General features: G+C 36.5%; 1 pseudogene; it reads left to right on the top strand.

The window, feature by feature from the left end:
* Window positions 1-19,010: 19,010 nt before the first annotated feature.
* On the top strand, window positions 19,011-21,604 carry LOC131985259 (dnaJ homolog subfamily A member 1-like; annotated as a pseudogene).
* Window positions 21,605-23,336: the final 1,732 nt, after the last annotated feature.

The following is a 23,336-nucleotide window of genomic DNA, read 5'->3' as shown; positions in this document are numbered from 1 at the left end:
TGGCAGTCACCATCTTGGCAGTGCCTGACTCCTGCTACAGTAAATTTTCTAGTTGATGAGTAACACTCCTTCATGGAAGCCAGGTAGCCCCAGTGAGTGTGAGCTTACTCTTCCCTGTATATTTCCAATACAGAACCTCTAAGGAAAAAGAGAAGCTGCTTAAAGACATGAAACATTTTAGCCAGCTGCTGCAGGAAAACATAACTTTCTTATTTTCTGTGTTTAGTTTAGCAGTGCCTTACTAAAGTTGCATTTAGTAATTACATAATTTGCTGTTATATAAAACAGTTATGTTGATTTCTTGTACAGCATACTAAGTGCACTAACAGTATAGGCCTACATTACAAGTTTGTTCCGAGTTGTTGTACAGAGCAAGGCTATAATAGTTTTAGATTTTTCATTAGTTTTAGTTTGAATTTTGTTGTGAATTCAATTTCAGTTAGTTTTAATTAGTTTTAGAGTGAGTTTGCTACTTTATATTAGTTTTTTTTTTTTGTAAATGCTTAGTTTTAGTTTAGTTTTTATTAGTTTTAGTTTTTGTGTAATGGATTGTTTGTTGGGTGTCAGATTCAATAAGGTCATAATAAATTTTGCCTTTTTAATTCCTTTGCCATATCCATCTCAGCCCCAATAAGGTTATTAACTTTCGCAGCTCCAGGTGTTTTGAATTTTTGTTCAAATGAAGTACTGAATTTCTTGAAGGCAATTGACTCACATCGTGAGTGATGTCGTGTAACATCTCAGTCTCAATAAACATATTTACCAATGCTTCCTGTATGAAAAAAGTTGACACAGACAATAACAAAGGACATTTTCACTATAATTTTAATTAGTTTTAGTTTTGTAACTACACAATACAGTTTCAGTTAGTTATCGTTTTTTTAACACTTTATTTCAGTTAGCGAAAATGTTTTTATAATTCTAGTTTTCGTTAGATTTCATTAACTATTATAACCTTGAAATAGAGGGGTGTTTCTGCTATTTAATATAACACAATACAATTCAAGAGCACTACAGTGTCCAAAGTGACTCAAAACTTTTTCAAAACAGTTTGAACAAATCTGGACATTCATAAAGGTATGACTTATAGAGACTGATGTACAAGACTAGAATCTCTTTAGCTTGGTGTACCCAATAAACTGACATCTGAGTGTACTATGCATGCAAAGCAGGGAACTGGGACATAGTTTGAAAGTCTAATGCTATCACCCCATGGAGCTGCTGGCCTGGCTGTAGCACGGCCAGAACTAATAAACTAATAAATTAATGCCAGCATAATGGTATATCTTCTTTAACCCTTTGATGCACAACATATTGACAGCCCTTCTAATGTACAACATGGGTCAAAATGACCTGCATTCATTTCCATGTTGTTTAATGCTTGCTGTGTGTTTCTGTGCTCCATCGTTTGATATCAACTTATTTTATGATTGAGTATTCCAAGTATTCTTTAAATATCTTGTTTTTTATAACAACAAACCATTCCATTTTGCCTCTCATACTTTATGAAGAAAGGTTTTGTATTATTACCTAGCAAACTACAAGAAGTAAGCTAAGCAGTTAGCTTAGCAAGCTTCTTAGCAAATTACTTAGCCAAGAAGTTAGCTAAGCTGTTAGCGAAACAAGCTACTTAGCTAAATACTTAGCCAAGAAGTTAGCTAAGTAGTTAGCTTAACAAGCTACTTAGCTAAAAAAAATGGATATGGGTCATTTTTCACCCATGTTGTGCATTTGAAAAGTATAGTGACACAAAAAGGGATTTTTATGAAAAATTCATAAAGGAAAACATAAAATTTGGATGTATGATGATCAAAAACAAACTGAGGAAAACCTGGAATACTGAATGATGAAAATAATTTATTGCAAAGATATAGAACATAAAAACACATACATATCGGGTCACTTTAGAACCATGTTGTGCATCAAAGGGTTAAGGAAACATCTGTACAATACCTATACTTCTGTACTATTTTGTATGCCAGAAAAATATTTTGATGTCCCTATACATAGTATCCCATAGCAAAGCAAAATTGAAGATGAGATCTCCTTTATGTCACATTTACATCTCCTAGACATAAATGAGCACTAATCGAGACCAAACTGGTTTTCTCATTCTTCTCAAATGTCTCTCCTGAGAAATAAGTCTCAAGGTGAGCAATGTGCAAGTTCTCTAAATTCTCTCACAGTTGTCTCTTTTCTTGATCTCACTTAAGAGACAAATGAGACATATTGTGCAACTTTCAAATATGTCTCAATTTGGTATCCTTACCTGGAAACACTATCTCAGTAATGTCTCAGTGAGAAATATACATGGTTCTGTCTCTCACTGCTCACTATTTGAGTTCTCAGATTCTGTTACAGCTGTCTCTTTTCTAGTGTCTCAGCAAAAAGAAAAATGAGAGCAGGGCAAGCTCCCAAATGATGATGTCAAATTAAGTATGCCAATAATTGCTACTACTGCATCCAGTCACATTTTACAGAATGCAAGTCAACATGCTTTTCTGACCCACAATCCTCTGTGCAGCAATTGTGAGCAAGAGGATGAAAGTTCAAGATGCAATCTTATGATGAAGTATGTCCCAATTGCATGCATACTGCATGCAACAGTACATACTTTGCAAGAGCAGCTGTAGTGTACTAAAAGTAAAAAGAAAAAGTATGCAATCTTTCAATCAAAGCATCTGTGTGAACCAGGTTCATGACCTGCTTGTAGTGCTGGATGTGGACCAAAGTGGCGGGCCAACTAATGTTGCTTAAAAGCAATTATGTCAATTAAGTCATAAAACTATATCTGGGTCAATGTGTGGCACCCTGAGTGTGGTATGCTCTTCAAGAAGTGCAATCTTGATCATTTAAAATGGTTGGTCACTTGGTGCATTCAGCTATTATGGTCCTACTCTCTGGAATTCTTTACCACATGAACTCAGGTCTGTTACAACAGTGTCTTCCTTTAAAAGCAGTCTAAAAAAACATATTTTTTTCCTCAAGCTTTTAGTTAGGTAAAGGGTAAAGGCTATAAAAGAAGTACTATTGTTGTTTCTTTTAGGAAGAACGTTCTGTTTGGACTATTTTGTCCATTTTTAAATCCTTTTCATATGTTTTTTGGTCATTTTGTGTCTGTTGTGTCTTTTTTTTGTTATTTTGTGTCTTTTTTGGTCATTTTGTGTCAGTTGTTGTGTCTTTTTTAGTTATTTTGTGTCTTTTTTTGTCATTTTGTGACTGTTGTTGTGTATTTTTTTGGTCATTTTGTCTCTTTTGTCATTTTGTGTCTAATGTGTCTTTTATGGTCATTTTGTGTCTTTTTTTCTAGTCATTTTGTGTCTTTTTGTGTCTTTTTTGGTCATTTTTGTGTCTTTTTTTGACATCATGAAGAAGTCGTGCTCCTGCGCTTTCGTGGACTCCAGAGGGTTAACAATGATAATACCACTACCTCTTATCCTACTCTAACCTCATTTTTTATGCTGTCTTATATGTTTTTATGTATGTCACATTATTTCATGGTTTATTTTATCCGTTTTATACATAATGTATATTGTATATTTCTGTCATGTATGGTTTTTACTTTAAGCACATTGAGTTTACGCCTACCATATGAAATGTGCTATATAAATACATTTGACTTGGCTTGGCTTGACTTATCAACTCACACATTTCAAATCACCATAGCGTACACTATGTAGTGTGCATGAATATGTAATTTGAGACACAATTCTGTGTAATCAGTGTGTTTTGGCAGAGTGTACATGTTCCCGGGTCGCACACAATGTCCTGATAGTTGGCCGGTTGTGTCAGATTGTTTTCCTTGTTCCTTCTCTTCCTCCTCCTCCAAAAACACTGTCTGCCTGGAGTTCTTGGTATCCAGCAGAGTGATCACATGTCTCCAGGCTTGAGTAAATCACACAACACAGAGCAAGATGGGACTGGACAAAGGGAAATAGACTGATAGTGAGAGAGGTGGTGGTGGTGGTGGGAGGGGGGCAGGGTGGCATACAGCACGTGTTTGAAGTAGCCCTGCTCATACCCATCCAGATGAGTGAGAGCACGTGGACGGGGGAGGAGGGAGAGCGGTGACGACTGGAGGGAGGGAGGGAGGCTGTCCGAGGGGAAAACAAGCACCTCTGCAGCAGCAGCAGCTCTGGGCCCATGTGACAGCTCCATTGTTGTTGCAAATAACTTCACTGTCTTGGTGAATGATAAGACATGTCATGTGACAGAATCGCAAAGCCCAGTTTTCTACACTGTAATAAATGAATCTGTAGTCATTTCATTTTGCTTAATATATTTGATAAAATGTATTAAATATAAATGCGTCCTTGATTTTGAGGCAGTTGTTTAAGTCAGCTATTCTCAACCTTTGGGTCGGGACCCCAATTGGGGGTCGCCAAATCATTTTGGAAGTCAACTCTGTCTCCACTGTGTTAAAGTGTTCATGTGTTAATGTGTTTTAGTCTTTTTTGTCATTTCATGTCTTTTTTGGTCATGTTGTGTCTTTTTTGGTCAATTTGTGTATTTTTTTGGTCATTTAGTATCCTTTTTTGGTCATTTTGTGTCTTTTTGGTCATTTTGTGTCTTTTCTGGTCATTTTGTGTCTTTCTTGGTCATTTTGTGGTCAATTTGTGTATTTTTTGGTAATTTCATTTCTTTTTTGGGTGACCTGAACTGTGCATGATTCTGTTCAGTGATTATTAAATACATTAAATATAATCTTTATGTGAATGTAATTCTAAATCAAGAGAATTTTGAATGAATCCAACACAATAGAATTAGTCCGTTTTTAATTGACAGGCACTTCCTGTTAAGTTGTTATTAACTCAACTTGTAACATAGTTAGATTTAATTAATAATATTGCGTGCAATCTGTTGCCTCAATTTTATTGAGTAGCTATTGTTTATCTTTTTTTTTTACAGTGTATCCTTATACCAGAGAACTGGCCCATAATACAGTTTTTCTCAATTGCTAAAACATGAATTCCTCTTGTGTGATTCAATTGTTCAGTTGTCTAAACTTATTCCCTGGATCGAACATCCTTTTGACAAAACCATAAACTATCTTCATCTAGTAAAACACTATTTGCAGATCTCAGTCGTTCATTTTGCAAAACTCCAAACACAATTCTAATGCAATACGGTTTTCTCAATTGCTAAAACAATCCTCCTGTTCTTTTCTCAGAATTCTAAACACAAAAACTCTTTTCTCACACTACATTCACAAAACCTCTGATTCTTTTATTCCCATCGCCTCAAAATAGTTTTTACCTGTTCTCAAAACCAAACAATGTTGTCACATCTTGAACTAATTGGTCATAATACAAAAACGGCTGAGCAGTCATTACACACGAGACCAAAAAATTGAAAACACAGTGTTCAAGGCATGTAGCTCATGGAGAAATGTTTATTGGTCACATTGAAGTATAGCACACGCATTTTGCATCTCAAAAGTAAAAAAATAAAAATGAATTGAAAATAGATTGCAGAACTCAGTGGGTTCAACATTTACTCTGCATTGAAACATAGCTACTGTGAAAAAAAACATCCTGAAATGCACAAATGAAAGTGTAAAGCCTACAATGCAGTGGAGAAAAACCCCTCTATCGCACCGAGGAATGGAGAGTATGGTGGGAAGTATAGGTTACAGAAATTTGGATTCATATTGAACTATTCTGACAGCATGGTGAAAACTAACATGATCCCAGATGTTGTCTCGACATGATGAGAAAGTGTGATCAATTTTGAATCGTTGTGTTCAATGGATGACGCACGTGTTTCATTTGTGTTCATGTTTTGTCACTTGTTGTTACCATTATGTATCACAAGTGCATCACAGTGACAACTGTGTCTTATTGCATGAGGATTGTGTTTAGAGTTTTGCAAAAGGAATGACTGATATCTGCAAATAGTGTTTTACTAGATGAAGATAGTTCATGGTTCTGTCAAAAGGATGTTCTATTCGGGGAATGAGTTTAGACAACTGAGCAATTGATTCACACAACAGGAATTATTGTTTTAGCAATTGAGAAAAACTGTAAGACACAGTTGTGACTGTGATGCACTTGTGATACATAATGGTACAACAAGTGACAAAACATGAACACAAATGATAATTTTATTTATTTATTTTTACTTTTGAGGTACAAAATGCATGTGCTTTTATTTTTTGTTACTTTTAACAAAATCACCAAAGAATTACATAAACTTAAGCAAAAAAGGACCAAAAAAAATGACCACAAATTGACAAAAAAAGACACAAAATGACCAAAAAAATACACAAAATGACCAAAAGAGACACAAAATGACCAAAAAAAGACACAAAATTACCAAAAAGACCAAAGAAAGACACAAAATTACCAAAAAAGACACAAAATTACCAAAAAAAGACACGAAACGGCCCAAAAAAGACATGATGATAGTGTTTTGAAAGTTAAAAAAAAGATTCAAAATGACATTTTATGTTGGACTTAAGGACTAAAAAAGACACAAAATGACCAAACAAATTTTATTTTTTTACTTTTGATATACAAAATGCATGTGCTATACTTCAATGTGATCAATAAACATTTCTCCATGAGCTACATGCCTTGAACACTGTGTTTTTAATTTTTTGGTGTAGTGTGTAATGACTGCTCAGCAGTTTTTCTATTTTGACCAATTAGTTCAAGATGTGACAACATTATTTGGTTTTGAGAACAGGTAAAACTATATGAGGCGATGGTATGGTTTTGCTAAAAGAATCAGAGGTTTTGTGAATGTAGTGTGGGAAAGAGTGTTTAGAATTCTGAGAAAAGGACAGGAGGATTTGAAAAATGTGTTTTAGCAATTGAGAAAAACTGTAAACTATTTTCTTAAAGCATGATTCTGGTTACAAGTTAACTTAACTAACAACTTCAAGTTACTTTATTTGTACCCAGAGGTAGATTTTGTTTGCAGTAAGGTGGATTCCGGTAATGTGGGACACTTAAGGTTTGGCTGGTTTATTTCCTTCTTAAAGTAAATATAGTCATCAAAACCTTTAGTATTGGTCTACCATGGGTGTCATGTGACTGAAATTACATAAAATATTTTTAAATTTAGAAAAATATTACAAAGTCAAAATTGCAGAAAGTGTCCCACATTACCCGAATTCACCCTATAGAGTCATCATACTCACACACACACACACACACACAAAAGAGGCACATATCACACATCATTCAACTTGAGACAGTGGGAGTTAAGAAATGGCAAATTAAATAAAAAATGTATTAAATTAAATAAAAAAATATTAAAAGTTCTTACAGGTCCAGACTATACTTCGATATTGATGTGAAGTAAAATATGAATAGCAAAAAAAGAAGACAGAAAAATAAAAACAAAATAAAGATGTGAATGTGTTGTCACAAACAATGTCAATAAAAATGGATTTATTATATAATGTGTCTACTTCTTAACCCTTATGCGCTCCTCAAATTTACTACCCTCTGGTGACCCTCATGGCCTAAAAAGGCCACGCACACTAAAACTACTATTAAATCATCATACATCAATATTTTTTTCAGATTTTTTTTCCCCATAAATCTCTTAAACAACTTCAGACTTATTCAAAACTACCAAAAATTAAATCATTTTCAGAATTTTAACCCTTCATATGCCAGTTTATATATTTGAATTTTTCCATAATTTCTTCCAAATTAACACAAAAAATGAATTATTTTCTATAAAATAAGCAGTAGAGAGCTGGAGTTCTGGTGGTGATTAGAGTCTTAGATATGTCAAAGATTAGCAACAAAATTGATTTGATTGTATTAGTATTTTTTATGTAGTGCCAGATACTCCTTCTGGTGACCATCGTGGCCAACAAAGGCCACGCACACTAAAACTGCTATAAAATCACCATACATCAATATTTTTTTCCAGATTTTTTTCATAAATCTCTTAAACAACTTCAGACTTATTGAAAACTACCAAACATTAAATCATTTTCTGAATTGTAACCCTTTATATGCCAGTTGTCTCGCGACCTTCGTGGCCAAAAATGCCTCATAGACTTCCATTCAAACCACAATTTTTCAATGCACCAATGGAGTATAAAAGACATGTAAGGGTTAATGACAATGTATTTCAAAAATTTTACTAAAAAGAAACGTTCCTGCAAAAATTCATGCCTCAAGCTGTAACACAGCCAAAATGATCAACAAATGAAAAAAAAAAAGAAGAGAAAAATGTACAAAAATTCCTGAGGAGGGCACAAGGGTTAATTGTGTAGTTCTGACAGGCGATCAGCTGGGCAGGCGGCTTTCTCGTGTAGTTTGCGTGGGTGTTCCCATTTCCTTTCACAATGCAAACACATACTTTAAAAGTCAAGTGCTGTAAATTTCCCACAGGTGTACATAGACAAGGTATTTCCCTGCCTGTCACCCAATGCAGCTGGGATGGGCCCCTTGAAATACAATCCCTAAAAGTCTATTCGTTTACAGGTGAAAAGTGAAACAGATTCACATTTAGTTTTGTTCATTTACTCAAATCACAATTTGCCTTAAAATTACTCCCATGGAAAAAGTCAGACACAGCACCAATTGATCCAACAACAAGAATTTAAAGCCTAGAAAATCCATCCAGGAAGACAAAATCTTAAGAATGTCAGAGCTGGCAGTTGCTGCTCTAATCTTCAGCAAACATGCAGACACAAACACGACGTGATATAATCCATGCTCTCAAACCTATAATCGTTAGTAATGATATAAATGGCAGTGTGTTTTGATTCTGGGAGGATAATGAAATATTTGTTTGTCAAACCAAACTGCTGTAAGAAAACAGCCAAATTGTGACAGTAACATACTGTTTTCCATTAAAAAGGTATTATACTGTAGAAAACAATGCATTCTGGGCAATATTTGTAGGTAGCTTGCAGTTTTATCACAGTAGATAACAGTAAGGGAACTGTAAAATTAACAGTAGAACGCTGGCAACCTAGCTGCCAGTATTTTACTGTTAATTTACAAGACAATTGTTTACACCAAAAAATGACCACAAAAAGACACAAAATGACCAAAAAAAGACACAAAATGACCAAAAAAAGACACAAAATTACCAAAAAAGACACGAAACGGCCCAAAAAAGACACGATGATAGTGTTTTGAAAGTAAAAAAAAAGATTCAAAATCACATTTTATGTTGGACTAAAGGACCACAAAAGACACAAAATGACTAAAAAGACACAAAATGACCTAAAGAAGACACAAAATGACCAAAAAAGACACAAAATGACAAAAAAAAAAAACCCACAAAATTACCAAAAAAAGACATGAAATGACCAAAAAGACTAAAACATATGAACACATGAATACTTTAACACAGTGGAGACAGAGCTGACTTCCAAAATGATTTGGCGACCCCCAGAAATCATCTCGGGACCCCAATTGGGGTCGGGACCCCAAGGTTGAGAATAGCTGGTTTACATCGTGGTGTGAATGCATAAGCTGTCGTGCTCCACGCTTTGGCCACGGTGTTTGTGATAAACAGTCACGGCAATAAAAGTCAGTGGATTGATCTGTGAGTCAGGGAGCGTCTCAGGTCGCTTGGCATGTAGCACCATGCTGAGGCGTGGATACGGGGTGGGGGGAGGGGAGCGGCGCTCTAACTATCTGTGCTCTGCTGAAGCACTCAGTAAAAAGAGGAAGCCGAGGGAACGCAAACAAAGACGCAGCCCAACGGCTCTCTCACCACATTGCCAGGAAACAGGGTTGGGTGTAGATAGAGAGAGGGGGGAGGGGAGGGGTGGAGGCAGAAGGAGGAGGAGGAGAAAAGGGAGAAGGAGACCAAAACCCAGCAGGTGTGCTCCGGCAGCATGTAATGTGTCAGCATGGCTCTGTGCCCAACACGCTGGAGCCTCTGCAGCTGAAACATACAGTGAATTCTCAACAAGGTTACAGTGATGTTGATTTATCTTTCACCTTGCTGAGCAGAGTTGTTCATTCACTCAACTCTAAGCTCTGGCACAGTCCCTGCATCTAATATCATTACCTTCCAAAAAGTCTACACTCGCTCATATAAATGATGTGAATTTTTCAGCGTGACAAATCATTAAACAGAGGTCACACGACTCAGCGTAGAGAAGGAAATGGCTCCAGAATGCTACTTTAATATGATTTTCTATTCAAGTTTCACTTCATCTTTGTTCTGTTTTGCTGTTTTTATCATGGTTGCAATAACATTAGTCAGTCAGGATGTCAGTTTCGTGCAGGATTCACTGTTCGGTTGGGAACTTTGCAACATCTACACTGTAAAAAATGTCTGTATATTTTGCGGTGAAAAACTGCTAAACCATGACAGTAAAATACGTAAAATGATAAATGAGTTAATTCAGTTTCAGTAACAATGAAACACCGTAAATGTATATATCAGCCAAAACAGTACTTTTTACAGTATTTTTTAAATGTATTTATTTATTTATTTTCCACATAAAGCACTCACATGACAAACCACAGAAGGGGAAAAAATAAACAAATAGCACAGCAGGCAGACAAGGAATACAACTACAAAAGTAAAAAAAAAGATATATATAATATAAATAATATATATATATATATATTTTTAAATACATTACTCAACCATTAAATACACTGGCACCGTGTTTGTAGCAAAAATATACTGTCATATATATACAAGCCATCACTGTAATTTTTGCATTTATCTTTTGTTTCTTTCTAACTGTTAAATGTACTAAACACCATATCTCTAACAAAAATATACTGTGATATTTAATGGTAAAATCTTTAATTTATGCAGCATTTATAAAGTATTTATAATTATATCGTCAATATATATTGTATTATATTGTCAATTATATGGCAGAACAGTGTTTCTTTTGATGGAAAAACTTTTTATTTATACGGTAAAAATGGAATAAAATGGCAATCTTAAACGTGAAATCAACAGTGCTAATATCTTTTTACCGTAATATTTTAAAAAGTTCTATATATTTATATATATATGTTATATTTATTACGGTAAAGTTCTGGCAACCACAGCTGTCGTTTTTTTTCTGTAAAAACAAAAAAAAAATTTTATAGTGTATTTACCCTTGAGACAGCTAGTCTTAAAAATGACAATAATTTACATTTTCCAACAGGGCCCAATAGTCCAACTAGAGTTGTTGGAGTCCAGTTAACATATTACTTAGTGGAACAGATCTGCAGATCATACTCCTAAATCATAACGTAAGACACTGCATGACTAAGTATTTTTTATTTTTGGTTGATATTTAACCCTAGCAGCAAACTAGAAGAGCAAGGAAGTTGATTGGTACCGTGCAGTGGTATCAGGTGGAATTTTAGCAAGCGAAAAACTGACATGGCCATTTTCAAAGGGGGTCACTTGACCTCTGACCTCAAGATATCTGAATGAAAATTGGTTTAATTGGGTTCCCATAAGTCTCCCCTACACAGACATACATACTACAGGTTTTCTCATGTTTCTCTCACCTATTGTAATTGAATATTTCTGCATACTGGGGTCTTGGAATTGCATAAATTCAGCATGACTGGAAAGCTGAGCCCAATTGTTTTAATGTGTGATGACGATAGTCGTCCATAATTTCATTGTAAAGCTGATGTGACTTCTGGGATAATCAATCAATCAATCAATCAGACTTTATTTGGATAGCACTTTTCATACAAGAGAGACGCAACACAAAGTGCTTTACATAAAAAAGGAGAAAGTAATAATAATAATAATAATAATAATAATAACAAAATATAGAAACAAGCAAACACCCTCCGCCCTGATCCTCCATCCACCATCCTATTAAAGACAAAGCACAAACTGAGGAAACACTGGAGGCAGGTTAGAAATTAATTAGATAATAAATAAAGTAAGTTTAGATGAAATAAAAATAAAAGTAATTATTAATTAATTAATTATAATTATAATTAATAAATTATTAATAACAATAAAAAGTAAAAAAAAGCTAGATAAAAAAGACAAAAACAATAAATAAATAAATAAATAATTAAGAAGTATAGCACGATAAAAAAAGATATATATATATATATAATATATTTATTTAGACTAATAAATAGTAGCAAATAAATAAATAAATAAATAAAATAGAAGATGTTATAACACTAAGATGCATGAGCAGAAAAATCTCTAAAAATGGATCAAGTAAAAGCCAAATTTAAAAAAGATAAGTCTTCAGTTTGCTCTTAAAAATATGAACAGTCTCTGATGGCCTCAGGTCTTCAGGAGGCTGTTCCACAAACATGGACCACAGAGAGAAAATGACGCCTCACCGTGGGTTTTAGTTCTAACTTATTTATTAAAAGACCACTCCCAGAAGACCTGAGGGTCCTCCAGGGTTCAGAGGATAAAAGTAAATCACAACCTCTTCTACTCCTGGAAGAACGGAAATATTTTTTAACACTTAAGCTTTCTTTCTGGTGTTAAGGTGGCTGCTCTAGAGAATTTGGTTTTGACTTCAATATCTCTTGGCTACGGCCCTGCAGCAGGTCAAAGTTGCACCTGAAAAGTAACTCCATGAACTGTTATGTGGACAGTTTGAGCATTAACTTTACAGTTTAACTTGTTGTTGTCTCGTGTGAATAAGTTGGGCTAACCCAAATTCTCTGATTTCAGCTTCTTCAATGTGAATATTTCTGGTTTCTTTGTTCCTTTATGACAATAAACTGAATATCTCTTTGGTTTGTGGACAAAACAAGAGATTACAGGACGTCATCTTGTGGTTTGGGAAACACTCATTGATATTTTTTAATATTTTATTGACCAAACAACTAATCGTTTAAATAATCAACAGATTAATCGATAATGAAAATAACCGTTAGTTACAGCCCTAAACTCCACCTCCCATCACCTCTTAGGTCAGCTAAATAACACATTATATCTTGTCTTGTATAAGTGTAAAAACGTCCATTTGTGGTTTAGCATGTATGAAGCAGCACAGAACATATCCCACAGAGATGATGCTTCCAAGCTTTGGAGGAAAACAGACACAGATTTGAATTCTAATTAACTAAGTTGAATCCATATTTTATGACTTGTTATACTGGCTTCCCATAAAAAGCAGGCAGTACGTTAAAGATTCATTGAGGAGCACAATAAACCCCCAGGGGTCACAACACAGAAGAAAGCAGATACATAATGAGCTCCTGAATATACAAAATATCAAGAGATAATCTATCACAAGTATATTGAAGTAACAGAGAGCTAGACAAAAATTTTGGAAAAGATTTATGGTTATTTGGATACACTATTGATCCCCTTTTGAAGAATACATACATGGACTGTCTGGTGTCAGCTTGGTATAGTAGTGTCTCAGAACCTGTCTGCTTTTGTTGCTCTTGGATTTGTGAGCCTACACTGTTAAAAAAAAAAAAAAACTGTTGTTTTTACAGTAATAAAACGGCAGCTGTGGTTGCCAGAACTTTACCGTAATAAACGGTAGAACTTTTTTTAATATTACGCTAAAAAGATATTAGCACTGTTGATTTCATGTTTAAGATTGCCATTTTATTCCATTTTTTACTGTATAAATTAAAGGTTTTCCATCAAACGAAACGCTGTTTTGCCATATAATTGACAAGAAAATACTTTATAAATGAATACGCATAAATTAAAGATTTAACTATTAAATATTGCAGTATATTTTTGTTAGAGATATGATGTTTAGAACATTTAACAGTGAGAAAAAGGATTTTTTACAAAATACTAGTTTTTACTTAATGTTTTCATATATGTGTTTGGAATTCTAGAATAAAAGTGAAGGTGTAGTAATGCACTACAAGTTAACAGTCCAGTCATGTGTAATGTACACTTTTAAATATCATCTAGAAATAGGTTGATCATGTTTACTTATTGTGTGTTGAATATTGAATATTTGCATATATAGATATATATATTACATACATAATCTGTTGAACATCTACAGACAAAGTAAAACAGTTGAATCGTACAACCCGGCTGAAAAGCAAGTCAAGTGTAACCAGATATGTATTAATGCAGCTTTAAAAATTGCATCTGTGTGCTGAACTATTGTAGGAAAGTGTCTTGTAGTGCTACACTGCTCACATGTAGTCCTCCTGGACATTGTCTTCACACCATACCTAACAAACAACAGCAGTGCTGAGAAAATACCCCTCGCTCTCCTTGTTGTTGGCTTTGTTCCACACTGAGTGTGTGAATGAATCATCCTGAAGGGCTTATTTTCATGACGTGATTGCCGCTCTTGTTTTTACCGGGGTGATAATGATGAGGAACAGGAGTTATTAATACACACATTTCCTTTGGGGGCTCAGTCTCACACAGTCAAAACGGAACTTGACAGTTCTCTGGGAGGTTTTCACAAGCTGCCCACTATTACTTTATTTTTGCTCGGTTACAAGAGAGGATAAATGTTTGTAATGTTTGGGATCACTGGGTATTTAGAGAATCTAAGTCTAGCCAGATGCATTTAACCCTCTGGGGTCTGAGCCTATTTGCCCTTTATATACCACATAATATTTACTATACCCATACTCTTCTGCCATGTTGTGTAGCATGGGTCTCAAACTCGTGGCCCGCAGGCCAATTGCGGCCCTCGTGATGATATTTTGTGGCCCCCACCTTGATATGAAAGTTTAATGTGAGTTTTATATGAATGGCACTTTACCATGTTGTCTGTGGAAGGTCCCTTTAATTACTTTTTTTGGTAATTTTGTGCCTTTTTAAAATTATTTTGTGTCTGTTTTAATAATTTTGTGTCTTTTTTTGGTAATTCTGTGTCTTTTTAAAATAATTTTGTATCTTTTTTAAATAATTTTGTGTCTTTTTGGTAATTCAGTGTATTTTTTGTCATTTTGTGTCTTTTTTAAGTAATTTAGTGTTTTTTCAGTCACTTTGTGTCTTTTTTTGTCATTTTGTGTCTTTTTTTGGTCATTTGGCCAGGTAATTTGAGTTTGAGACCCCTGTTGTATAGGGTCACCTGATTCATAGTTACATTTAAAACCTTTTACATTTGTTTGTTATTTACAGTGCCTTGCAAAAGTATTCATACCCCTTGGATGTTTCACCCTTTTGTTGCTTTTACACATGAAATCATGGTCAATATAATTTGGCCTTTTTAAAAAGAATTTGCAAAAAAAACCTCTTTAATATCAAAGTGCCATACTGCTTCCATTTCTTAATGATGGTTTAACCCTCTGGGGTCTGAGCCTATTTGCCCTTTATATACCACATAATATTTACTATACTCATGTTTGGTATTTGGTATTTTCTCAACACAACTTCAACATGATCTGACTATTATTATTCACTTTAACCCACTTTATTAACACAAATATACACAAAAATCATGAAATCTGTAATATAATTATACTATTTATGACAATAAAAACCACAAATATGCTCAATGAACTGTTTCAGACCTGAAAAATGTAAACAAAGGTTGCAAGTATAAACATATAAAGGTCAAATTCAAATATAATAAAACTATACACAAAAAAATACCATAAAAACATGATTATTTATAGGAACAGTGTTAGATGATTAGACCCCTTTTTTCCATTTTTACAGAATGCCACGCCTGCCTCGTCCCATCCTACCTTTACACTTGAATTAGTAATTTTGTACTATCAAATTAAAACGATCGTATCTTTGGTTTTGCATGAAAAACAACGTCAAACAAAAAACTGGAGAAAGTTTCAGCCAGCGTGATCATAGACCCCAGATGATTAAACCAAATACAAACCATGAATGTCAGACTAAAGTGACTCCAAATAGAATCTTGTGGCTTTTATGATTATAAACAAGAGTAAAGATCACACAGAAAGTGCTGAAATTCAATTTGAATCACATCAGGGAGCGTTCAGGAGCCAAGTTCCCTCTAAACTGACTTACAGATGGCCTACATCTAATAATTCATCATTTAATAGAGAGCAATATCTTGTCAGTCAACCTCCACTGCTCCACTCTATCCCCAGACGGAGAGGATGTTTGGTGAAGTTGTCAGAATCTACAGGCAGTGTTTGATTGCTTGCTGAATAAAGGCCCCTGAAGAAAACTGTCTATTTTTTTTATGTTGTTCTCATTACAGTGACTGATGAGGAAACATCCTAAAGTAAACACGTCCATTTGGCTGAAGGATCCCTGCTGTTGTTCTTCTAAACAACCCCAGCTCCCCCCTCCTGTCTCCTATTTCCCAGTGCATTGTGGGATGACAAATAAACAAGTCAAGGCGGAGGAGGAGTCCAATGTTCAGCCTCCACACCAGGCAACTGGGGCAGAGTGTTTCTCTGAAGCACCAGAGCTGAGTCACTGTGACCGTGAATCAGCCGCACGCTCAACAAGGCAGCATGTCACTCCGAACACATGTGTCCAGACGACGTACGTCACGTACAAGACGTCTAAATATATACATACACTGAAAGATAAAATGACACTGTTTGAGTCCTTTGAGGAAATGTTGTTGCTGTAGGAACACAGAGTACCAAAACATAGAGAGGAAATAAAGAACATCAATAAAAATAGAGTCAATTTAGACATAATAATGTTGTTCAAGTCACAGCATTACAGTGATGACGAACAAAATAAGAACATTATCTCTCTGGATGAGTGGAAAATGAAGACAACATGTACATTTTACAATATATGGCAAAGTTGAAAAAGTAATGAGTGAGACAAGGTTATTATTTTTATTATTATTATTATTATTATTATTGTTACTGCATTGTATTGTTGTTGTTGCATTGTATTCTGTGTATTTTATTGCTGTTTCTTTTCTATCTTTTTTGTATGGTGTCCTTGAGTGCCAAGAAAGGCGCCTCCAAATAAAATGTATTATTATTATTATTATTATAATTATTATATTTTATTATTATAGTTAATGAAAACTAACAAAATAACGAAAACTAGAATTGAAAAACATTTTCGTTAACTGAAAATAAAAACAAAAATGTTAACTAACTGAAACTGTATTATGTGGTTATAAAACTAACTAAAACTAACTAAAATGATAGTGAAAATGTCCTTCGTTTTCGTCTTTGTCAACTTTTTTCATACGTAAACCTTTTTGGTTGATATGAAATCTATTTCATCTATCTGGTTTTATGACTTAATAACCTTATTGAGGCTGAGATGGATCAGACAAAGGAAATAAAGGCCACATTTATTGTGTTATCTTTTTTTAATCTTGCACCCAACAAATACCCCATTACAGAAAAACTAAAACTTACACTAAAACTAATAAAAATTAAACTAAAACTAAGCATTTTCCAAAAATTCAACAAGTCAAATTTAAGACTCTTTTAAAACAATAATAATTTGACGGACGGTACGTGTGTTAGGACCAATCTACTTGTTTATGCTCATGTTTTCTAATTAACGACAGTTGGATGTTCTCTCTCTAAAATAAAAAAAAGAGTAAGAACGAATCGAAGCGCACAGTCCTGCTAATAGGCTAACAGTTAGCTCTGTAGCAGTACAGTGTGTATGTGCTGCTGCTGCAGGAGGTGTCCACTTAGCGATTTCTGTTTGTTTACAACAAGCTACGGACACTCTGTGTACAGTTAGCAATGCCGTAAATTCACAATCACTATCTTTAAGATCAGCGGAGACTCTGTGCATAATTACCCATGCTGCTTTGTTTATGATCAGCTGCTGATGTTGTGCACAGTTAGCGACGGCGGCCATAGTTGCGTCTCCCGTGTTTAATCCATTGCTTATGTGATCATGGTCGAAACTGTTGCTAAGCGATTACCCGACGATCGAAAACCATACGTCACCTCCGGAGTCTTGTGAATCAGAGGGCCTCTGCAGGTATCAAATTTAAGATTCTTTTAAGATAATAATGAATACAATTTAAGACCAATTTCACATCCAACAACTTCTCCAACATAAACGGCAGAAGAGGTTGTGTGTCAGTACCACAAATTATGGCACGTATCACGGCTCACGTTTCAGGGCACATATCAATGTATCATGGCGCGGCTCGCGGGCTTGCGGTACAATGGTGCGTTCTTAAAATAGCACGCAGGTATGGTAAAAAAAAAGGGACTGCAATTTCTGTGGATTTATGTTGTAAAACCACTGACCTTCGGTTTAGGGCAAAAAACTTCTGGTAAGTCGTTAAAAAGAAAGTGAAATTCGTAAATAAAGCTAATTTTTTGCTGCCTGTACATGCGACCTATATTGACGTTTTGACAGGAGGACAGGCTGTCGATACTGGCAAAAAAAGTTTTCTTGTAGAAGGTGAGTGTGCTTCATATATGTCTCCATCCATCTTCAACCATGCATTAAAGTGTTCGCTCTGGAGCTACAAATTGTCAAACTTTGTTCAAAATTGGCTTTGCTGTGGGCTTTTGTTAAGTTTCCTCCCCTGCTATGCTAGCCTGTAACAAACCACACAATAGCTGGTTGTGCTCGATAAATTCTGACTGGGCTGCACAGGTACACAGGTACTTAGTTCTGTTTTGTGGTTATGTTATAGCGTCCTAAATAATCCAAACATTTAAAGTTTATACCCTGTGTAATTAGCGGCGCTATCTAGTGGCTGTAGTAATTATTAATGACCCCAAGGCTAAAGTAACATTTCAGGAGTTAGAGCAAAGGGGCAAGCAAGGAGAACAAAAAGGTCTACTTAGGTTGAGCGGCGGTGGATGGCCCCAACAAGCACAGGACTTCTACCCAGGAAAATATAAATATAAACTTGACGATATTTCTTGTTGCGTTAAAAATCTGTCTCGCGAGATTTGTGAGCTATCCAAACTTCTATTTGTGACCTGTGGGGGCAGTAAAAGGAAAAGAAGAGGAGAAGCAGCAAGCAGCCAGAATGACGTCGCAGGGGCCGGCGGCCCTTGTTGTCTGACCTCATGATTGTAATGTTCCTTAATTGTCAATAAAGAAAGAAAATAATAATAATAATAATAATAATCTGACAGACTGGGAACTGCAGGAGTTGGCTCACTCCAGAAGGTGACAGTAGTGCAGAATCAAGGATGCAAGCTGCCGTTCAAACCCAACGAAGAAGACAAAGATTCTGGAAGAGTCTGTGAACTGAGGTGTGCTTTTGAACATGTGAGACTACAAATTGCTGTCTTCATAAAAGCTTTTCCATCAAAGATCAACATGGCCAAGGAAACGGGTTTCTATGATACATTGGGTGTGAAACCTAATGCTACTCCTGATGAACTGAAAAGGGCATATCACAAACTAGCTTTAAAATATAACCCTGACAAAAATCCTAAAGAAGGAGAGAAGTTCGAGCAGATCTCCCAGGCATATGAGGTTTTGTTCATTGAGCATTTATAAAGGAAGGAGGGACCGATTGTGGTGGTGGCGGGGGCTTTGCAACGCTCATGGACATCTTTGTGCATCCGACTACCCCCACCAAAAAACAACTCAGATTACAGTGACTCTGGAAGATCTTTAAAATGGAGCTACAATAAAACTTGCTCTCCAGAAGAATACTATTTGTGAGAGATGTGAAGGTCCGGGGAGTCAGAAAGGAGCTGCACAGACGTGCATGTCCTGCCATGGCACAGGCGTACAGGTCCGCATGCCCCAACTAATACCAGGCACGGTCCAGCAAGTGTCCACAGTGTGCTCCAGCTGCCAGGGCCAAGGACAGAGAATCAGCCACAAGGACCGCTGCAAAGGATGCGGGGGCCGAAAAATCATGCGCCAGAAGAAGATTTTAGCGGTCCACATTCACAAAGGATTGAGAGACGGCCAGGAGATCGTTTTCCATGGAGAGGGAGACCAGGAGCCAGGAATTGAGCCAGGTGATGTCATCATTGTCTTGGACCAGAATGCCAGAACATTCAGTTTTTAGCAGGAAAGGAGAGGACCTGGTCATGTCAATGGAGTTACAGCTGGTTTAGGCTTTGTGTGGTTTCAAGAAGCCTGTTCAGACACTGGACAACAGAACTCTCCTCATCACCTCACATCCAGGGGAATTGATCAACCCTGGAGACACACGAAGCAGCTAGAAGCAGTCGCAAGATTAAGGCACGTCTGGGTGCAGTGCGGACAGCCTTTGGTTCTCTGGAGGCCATCTGGAAGGACAGAGCATTAAGGAAGTCCACCAAGCTGAGAGTGTTGAAGGCCCTGGTCTGGCCCGTAGTGACATACGGCTGCAAAGCATGGACAACTCATGCTAACGACACCCAGAAGATAGAAGCCTTCGAGATGAAGTGCTATAGGAAGCTACTGAGGGTTAGCTGGACAGAACATCGCACCAACAACTCAGTTCTGCAAGAGCGGGGGATTGAAAGATCACTCCTAAACCTGGTAAAAAGAAGGAAGCTCTAGTACTTCGGTCACATCACACGTGCCCAGAACATCTCAACCCACATCCTGCAAGGAAAGATCAGTGGCACCAGAAGTAAAGGGAGGCCACGCAGGAGAGGTGGGGGACAACATCAGGGATTGGACTGGCAGGACACTGGCAGACTGTACACAGAGGGCGAAAGACAGAGTGCTGGAAGCGACCATAGTCCCCGACCCTCAAGCAGAGGATGGGACTAGATGAGGTGAGGAGACACAAAGTGCGTCATGACTGAAGGGATGCCCATGTACCGCAGACCATTTGAGAAGGGATGCTTTATTATTCACTTTACGGTGGTGTTCCCACAAGCCAACTTCCTTTCTAAGGACAAGCTGAAGGTGCTGGAGTGCTACCTCCCAGAAAAGCTGGATCCAGAGCAGCCAGATCACCGGCGTTACAGCAGTGAGGGGTAGCGGGGCTAGTTGGTAGATTAGGCTCTTGCCAAAATCCTGTCGGAAGCAAGGCTAAAACATCCTTTTTGGTGGTGAAACAGGAGTGTAAAGTCAAACTTTGTTCTACTTTTAAAATAAACTTTGGCTCTCAACTATCTAGAACACTGTCTACAGCTAGATCCAAAGAGAGCTTCATGTCTGCTGCAGCCATGTTGGATCTGTAAGAAAACTACAAAACTACAAGCTTCCGTCTGTCCAATTGTACGCGTCATCGTCTTGCCGTCCCTCCCCGTTCTGTGATTGGATCCCTAAAACAGGGCTAAGAATCGGCCATGGACACCAGACCCTTTCGCAGTTCGAAATGAATTTGAGCGCGCAACGCGCTCAGTATGGGTACACCCAGGTTACTGTTTTACCCTTTTAAGAGCTATTTCCTAGAATATGAATTTATATATATTTATATATGAATAGAATTTGAATATGTATATATGTGTGTATATATATATATTCACAGTATAGTATAAGGGGTATAAAGCAGATATATATTATAGAAGAATATACATACATATATATATATATATATATATATATATTATAAATAAGTATAAAGTGTGCTATTTAGTATTAGTCGTTTAATAATAATACAGTATAATACAAGAAGAATACTGAAATATAAAGCCAAAACGGAATTGATCACCATTGATTTTACACAACATATTGTATTTACACTGTTGCATATGTTGTGGTATACCTCAAACAAGGGCCTTAGTAGCTTGTCTGTGTAGATAATAACAAATTTTGAATTCCCTGTGCAGTGAGAGTCTGCCCTGCTGCTTCAGCACACTGTCACCATGGCGATCCCTGGGGAAAGGTCATGAGCCGCCTGGCTGGGATGTTTGAAGGTCTGCAGATTGGCTATTGATGCTGATGACACGAGACTAGCTGGCACATACTGGTCATCCTTTAGCTGGCTCATTTTCAAACTTTGCTCTTTCAGAGGATCATTTTCACAAAGCACCTCAGCCCCTGGTTTGAATGCTGCACAATCCAAGTACAACTGATTTCCGAAGGCTGATAACTAAATGTTTTTGGAACAAAGATTCTCATAGCTGACATTCACTATCTTTAAAGTGACATTTTTATTTCAGAAATTATGAATATTGAAACTCTCCACTGAAATTCATACTCGTGGAATTCTATTAGGTGAGTTATCAGCTCCTCTTGCTCCTCTAGTGCAATTTCAGTTTGGCAATTCAGTCAGTGAAGAGCACTCGTCGTCCATTTAAAAGCAGTAAAATACATTACCCAAATTTTACAAGTGTTTAGTTAACAAGACACATCTGCCCACTTTACACTTGCTCATTTATTTCTGTGCAGAGTGAACATCAAACTTCTATCTATTAAAAGTGTTATGTCAAAAAAACCTTCTTTTCTGATTTTCACACATTTGTGTACAATTCGTCCATCAAATGAATAGGATAATCCGTGCAAAAAATGCACATATGCACTCATATTTGCATTTTTGTAAAGATACTTTTTCTTACTGTTAAATGTACTAAACACCATATCTGACTAATCATGGCTGAGAGGGGGAAATTTACTTAAGTGTTATTTAGACCTAAAGGGCCCTCAGAGGGTATCAATGTATGTATACTGTGTAGAGAAGCATTTAATTGAAATAAAAACACATTTAGCATCACAACAACCAGAGACACAAGGGAAAAACGTGACTGGCAGGCAGTGGCTAATCCAAACAGATTTCTTTTAGTTTGAATTTTCACATGCGCATTCACCAATAGCAACCAGTTTGAAAGTTTACCTTTGAGGGACTGTCCATCTTCATAGAAGCCTTCTCTGCCAGAGTGTAACTGAAGGTTCACACATAATTTACACATTCCACTTCTGCAGACTTGTACCAGTCATGTGGATGCAGTTCCATTCAACTAACATTGAGAGTGTGCGTCAGTCTGGTGCTTTACACGTGCACATTTTCCAATCCACTCTGTACAGGCTATTGTACTATCTACAGTATATCGGTTTGTGGCAGTAATGCACCATATGGTTATTTGCCATACCATCATATTAATTAAGAATATGGGTGAAAAAAAGTCTTACTGTCATTGTATTCCTTCAGAGACAAATTATATGACTTTGGGTAGTGGCAGATCTACTAGCACAACCTCTCTTCAAAACCAACATCTCTCTTCTTCTTCTTCTTCTTAGCAAACCAGTTATGGTTCAAACACTTTACTTTAATACTTTATTTTTGGATAGGGACAGTGCAAATTAATGAACATCGAAAAACTTCTTTGTAAATATGCCGGATGATAGCAAAGCTGCTAGTTTGCATCCGTAGTCCCTAAAAAATATAAATAAATACAAATATAAAAGACAGCAAGTACATAGGTAAGATACAAATAGAGGAGACAACACACACACAACACAACACATGCCACCACCACTGGCTGGAGTGTAGAACAACCAGAGCATACACAGTGTTTGCAGTGTGAACAGTTCCCATGTTCACTTTTTTGTGGGGCTGCGTGCAGATGGTCTGAACAGACCCTCATGAACATGGAGTTGCAGAAATGATATAGCACGCTTGAGCACTCAGGACAACACATTCTCATTCCCAACCCGTCACATACGAATGC

This window comes from Centropristis striata, chromosome 14, assembly GCF_030273125.1.
Source record: "Centropristis striata isolate RG_2023a ecotype Rhode Island chromosome 14, C.striata_1.0, whole genome shotgun sequence".
Lineage (NCBI taxonomy): Eukaryota > Metazoa > Chordata > Actinopteri > Perciformes > Serranidae > Centropristis > Centropristis striata.
The sequence above is the reverse complement of the archived record's forward strand: the minus strand, read 5'-3'. Positions and strand labels throughout refer to the sequence as shown.